The following is a 6042-nucleotide window of genomic DNA, read 5'->3' as shown; positions in this document are numbered from 1 at the left end:
AAACGTCACAAACTGAAGCTGCAAAGTATACAATGCATGTCATATGCAGAGGTGCCATACAAAATTATGGCGGAGAGTTGGAACTGTGGTCTCTCGGAAAATTATAAGAAATGGAAGCCGTGTTGTGCCCCGTATCGTTTATGTGTTTCACCAAGCAAACGCATAGTCATGGGGTGCTAGATACAGATAACGAACCTTGTATTGTCGATGGAGTCACGCTTGTGCAATTGAAATGTTCAGTGTTGTGAATATGTGTCCTCCTTGCCAGACACAAAACACGTATTAAGAGATAAATACACACCCTCTTTTTTACACTAAAACTCCATTTGAGCCCCGTCCCCACTCCTTGGGACGCGTCGCTTGTGACTATGACCAAAGCACTGCCAAGCATGACATCTATCTCCAACAGACCGGCTAGCAATCTCACTGTGAATTCTCTTACCCATGTCAATGCCTTATGTAAGGTCATAGTTACATTTGGAGAGAAACCTTTCCTTTGCATCCAGTGGGCTTCCTTGCCAGAGCCATGTTGAGCATATCATGCAATCAAGGCGTTCGAAGTAATGACACTTTGGAAAGGAATCCCATCAAGTACTTCTTGTACTTTCATGAGGGTACCACATTTGGCATACGCACTCACCAATGTACTCCTTAAATATGTGAATAGTGGGCTCAATGTGCATCTTGCTGATTTTGTAGGAATGCTTCTTTTTAGCATGGGCGTTTATTATGCTTGTGTTGTGAAGCAAATATTGCTTCTTTCCTAGATTCGACAATGGATTTTTCATTGTTCCATGCACACCAAACTGGTGACGCCTATAGGATCTTTCCCCCGCCCCTTCAAGCCTCCTTTTGCTCGTCACATGGTGTACCAAAGTGCCATGTTGCCTTCAAGATGCAAGCATAGATGATTACATATGGAGAAATGCCCTCGCTTTGCATCTGATAAAAACAGCGCATAGCTTCGTGTCCCTGCCTTTGTTGGGAATACGGTGAAATGCCCTCACTTTGCATCTAATGAAAACAACCCACAACTTCTTGTCCCTACCCTTTTTGGGAGTCTTCCAAATTGCCACATGCGTTCAAGATGATGCAAGCATAGGTGATTACATCTGGATATGACCTTAACCCATACATCTTGATCTGTTTTCACAACATGTTCATCGGCCTAATTTGCTCAACAAGCTTATCCCGAGCGTGCACCAGACTATCGGCACTCCGAACTTGCAACCTGATCTGCAACCATAGGACCCTGCAAGCTGAGAGTTGATTTACGTTGGGATGAGGGCTGACGGCTAACCTACTCCAGCGATAAAGGAAAATCAAGTGGAAATTTACGTAGGCCATCAATGATCAACGCCAAAAATAAGCTTTTCATGGCGTTTCTTTTTGTTTCGTTTTGGTATCGCAATATCGTTGGTTTTTATTTATTTAATCATGCCACGTGGTGGCCTGTGCTTGCGGATAGGGCAACGAGAGCCTTGGTCTCACCAAGTAAAAACTTGGAAGGATATAGAAGCGCTTGCAGCCAGGAAAACGCTTTGCAAGAGCTGCCTCTAATGTCCGGTTAAATTTAGTTTGAGCTTCCGCCATAGCTTCCCCCATACCGAGCTGGTTGGCTCCCCCGCTCTCAAACTTGTAGCTCCTACTCCCATCAACATTCCTTGCGGCTATACTTCTCCTTATGCCCAAGCGCGAACGACTGGTAGCATGTAGGTCTCACCTCTGAAACCAGTGGAGTTAATTGCATAATAGATGATCGCTTCCTGATAAAACTGACTCTATAATGGTTATTTGACCACTTTCAGATGCCTTCGAATGATAATAGAGACGTTCACAAGGCGCTTCAGCTTCGAATTTTGAGATATGTGTAGATCCACGAGTACTTGATGGTCGGCCAACACCCCTGATGTTGTAGTCGCCACCAGCGTCGTACCAGGGACCAACACATGTCTCTCTATGATTGTTTGTGATTGTGTACATTGCCGGCATATCTTGTAAACAGTGCGTTCCAAGGAATAAGAAGCCACGTACTAGTGAATTATACAGCATGCGAAAAAAAGCCAATGATGAAAAGCGAGCTGGTAGCGCACTTGACAATAATGGGTTTTTTAGGGTCAATCTCCAATATTGGATTATTCTATGTTGAGGATTGAGCCAAGGGCTTAATACCCTGGCCTTATTTGAAACAAGGTGAGATTTCACGATGGCTTTCCAAAATGGCTTTCCAAAAAGGAAATTAAGATATGAGAAAAATAAAACTAATATATATATATATATATATAGAGAGAGAGAGAGAGAGAGAGAGAGAGAGAGAGAGAGAGAGAGAGAGAGAGTCACAATCGCTTGTTCTTGTGAAAAAAACTCTTTATTCTTTAAAAGCTTTAAAGATAAAAAGGTACACAAAATAAAAGCAATGTAGTCCCATCCTAAGAAAAAAGAACAAGTATAAATTGTGTGATCATGTTGAAAATAATATAAGATAAGCAAGGACAAAAAAAATAAACAAAGCAAAGTCTTAAAAAGCCCTATAAGGCTATGAAATGAAAAGGACCCATTTGACAAACTCCGTCAACATTTAAGATGAGTCTTCATCATTGGCACTGAAAACATTGGAAGGATGCCTAACTCGACTCAACACTAAGGCTTCTTTTAGAAAGCCAAAAAGGGCCTTTGGCTCACCAAGTAAATAAGTGCATCGTATTGTAGTATGTGCCACGGATGGTAAGTGATCCAATCAAGAACACGACCAAGACCATGCAAGTCTCCTTATATGAGGAACCTAATTCCCATACCTTCCCAAGGAAGCCTTCACAAATATGGTATACAAGGAAAACTATAAGTGAGCAGTCGTACGTGGGCCATCACAAAACCAAAGTTTGTCTCCGAAGCCAATATCTATGCACCATTAAATGGCTATTTCTACAACCAAGTGTGAGTAGGGACCACCTTTAGTATGTCTATGCAATGGTGGAAAAAAAAAAACATGTTCTAAAAACACGCTTCGCACAAGAAGCCATCTTACCAAGTAGTACAATCAAAAGCCCTAAGATCTTTTATATTTTGGTCAGGTCCTGCAACATGGACAACGGCAACAATGCGAGGTCCCCATCTTGCCGTATAATCACGGAATAGATTATTGATCATTGGCACACCTACCCTTGAGGAGATAGGTTTTGTTTTCTAAAAGGAGACACATAGTTATGGTTTATAGAAGCCATTAAACGCACAGGTTCCCACTCAAAGTTTGAAATTGTTTGCATGGTTTATGTTAATCAAAATAAAGGCTCCATTTGATTGTGATTGGCAAGAGCCATAGAGGAGGTTGACTGTCGGGATGTAGTCACCTCCTCCTCAACCTTCTTCTTTGAACCTTTAGTCATGGTGGCGAGTACCACTCTTCCTCACTCCAAGAAAATACAAAATGCAAATTCTATGCATAAGGATGAAGGATTAAGTGAGCTCTAGAGGGGCTCACCTCAATCTATAGGTTGGTCAGGTTGCTTAGGAGATCCACACTCCCATTGCTTCATTGCCACCACGAGCAAGCACGTGTTGAGTTCAAAACACACACACACTTGTGTGTGTGTGTAGGCCCGCGCGGGGGCGGGGGGGAGATGTGAAAAGGAATACTCAATTCAAGTAATTGCTACAGTGCCCCAAAAATATGGGGTACGAGATTATGCAAGGGCCTTTCCCCATGCAGAATTGCACTTAGACAAGCAAGGAATTAGGGTTCAAGGAAAAGGAAGGGGGGGGGGGGGGGGGGGGGTGTTCAAAAGAAGTTTATATAGTGCACACAAAGATACTACCACCAGTTCTCAATTAAACCAAAGTCCCTACATGGTATGTTTTCATAAGGCAATAAGCATCTAGCAACTCAACATATCCTAAAGATCTCAAAAGGACAACTTTTTGGACCCTCTATATCGAGGAAGAGGCGGCGGGTTGGTGGGGGTGGCTACCCTGATATAATTATAGTCTCTGGAAGATGTCATGGTTCAACAAGAGCATGACTAGACCTTGTAATTTTTTGGGTTGCTCAATATAATTCACTCACAATTGTGAGTTTTGCAAAAAAAAAAAAAAAGAGTCACGCCAATAACAAGCCACTTCATTAGTTGGTTCCGTTGACATCTTAGATGATACTACATCCCTAGCCCAAAAGAATTTTTCCACCGTATCATGCTTTCATCCAAATAGACACCAAATCAATTGTTACAAAAGATTCTTAGTAGCGTAACTACTATTTTTACTAGTAAATATTAATAAATTTGTCGAAAATTGAGCTTTTCACATAAACATTAACATATTGCGAGTTAAACCCTAGCATGCCTAGAAGAATCTCCAAGTTTATCAATTCCCATCCTTGTTCTCTATGTCCATCAAACTTACCATACATTGTAAATTAGCATAGTAACAAATACTTACATTTGGTTTCCTTAAATGCATTGTGTCTGCACAACAACTCACATATAAATCAAATATAAGCATGTATTTTTTTGGCAAGTCACAATTAACTTCTTTCGTTTAAAAAACCTCCCATACTTTCTTTCGCATTTGAATGGAGACACTATCCATAAGCATCATAAATGTATGACGATCATATCAAATGTCACGACAACAAACTTGGGATGCTCAAAACAAGCCTACTTTGGACTACTTAATGAACCCCACTCTAAAATCGAGTCTTACAAGATGACGAAGCGAGTTTTTTCGAGCAATGAAAAAAACGAGCAAGTCCCTTAATAAAGTTATTTGTGAACTAGAGAGATTTTCAAAAGTGATAAGTGAAAACAGATATTCGTAGAGCATGACAAAAAAATAATTCAAAAGACTGGGTTTTGCACCTCATATTGCATTGTACTATTTGTTGGAGTTATCCCTAGTCCATGAAGCACTAGGGTGCACTCTCTGCAATGTAAAGTGGAGGGAGTGGCCTGCATCTATGCACTAAAAACATGATAGAAGTATCAAGAAAAGAAAAGACATCAATCATTGAGTTAACTTTCATAATTGAAAGGTGCACAAGCCTTAAAGTAGTTTCTTGCTTAGCTATCTCTGGATCTTTAGCCACTGAACCTAACCCAATGTCTATACTCTCACTCTCATCAACATGATTATCAAGAAGGTTGCGGCTCCTCTATGCATATAGAGAAGGTTGAGTGGCTACTATCCTTGCATTGCTATCTCTATGCTCACAAAACTGCATTCTATTGTCAAGTCCCCCTACACCCTCAATCTATGCCGCCCTCCCCCCTCACAATTTGGTCATCATTCAAATAAGACCACAAGATCCTCAATCTTAGTCTCGTGTAAGCCTTGAAGGTGATATTTGGAGGTGATTGCATCGGGACTGAGGGAGATACATGGTGTTGCCAAAAGAGCTACCTAGGGCTCCCAGCGCAGGGCTTGAAGCTGGGCCACACACACACCTAGGGGTTGGAGAGAGAGAGAGAGAGAGAGAGAGAGAGATGGATACAAATGGATCTAAATACATTTGGTTCCATCAAGAAGTGAGGCTTGTCAAAGAATCTATCTAGATTCCATTGATATAAACAGTTTTTTAAAATAAAAGAGACAAACATGATCACATTTACATTATGTGAAAAAGGGCTCTCGAGCATGTTGGACAAGTCGGACCCTTTCTAGCACCTGTTCGACTTCTCCAACATACTCAAGAGCCTTTTTTCAAAGGTAAATGTGATCAAGTTTTAATGAGCTACTAATTTTTTATTTTAAAAAGAAAAAAACATCAAAATATTCCTCTAATTTGTGGAAATCCCCAAAATACCCTTCAAATTTCAAAAATTCCCTAAACACCCTTGTATCTATTTTGGTTGGATTGCTCAAGATTTTCTAATCTTTATTCCTTTTTTACAGCTGAGATCCGTTTTTGAGTCACAAATTACCTTACAAAAAGGCGATTATGTCTAGAATTAATGAAGCAATTCATCTCCAAAGGCTACATAACCAACTCAAATTCTAGTTTTATCATCTTGTATTGATAGACAATAGTCTTCTTATGAAAAGCTACAATTT

The sequence above is a fragment of the Adiantum capillus-veneris genome, chromosome 1 (assembly GCF_014529385.1).
Source record: "Adiantum capillus-veneris isolate H3 chromosome 1, ASM1452938v2, whole genome shotgun sequence".
Taxonomy (NCBI): Eukaryota; Viridiplantae; Streptophyta; class Polypodiopsida; order Polypodiales; family Pteridaceae; genus Adiantum; species Adiantum capillus-veneris.
Note: the sequence above shows the minus strand (reverse complement) of the source record.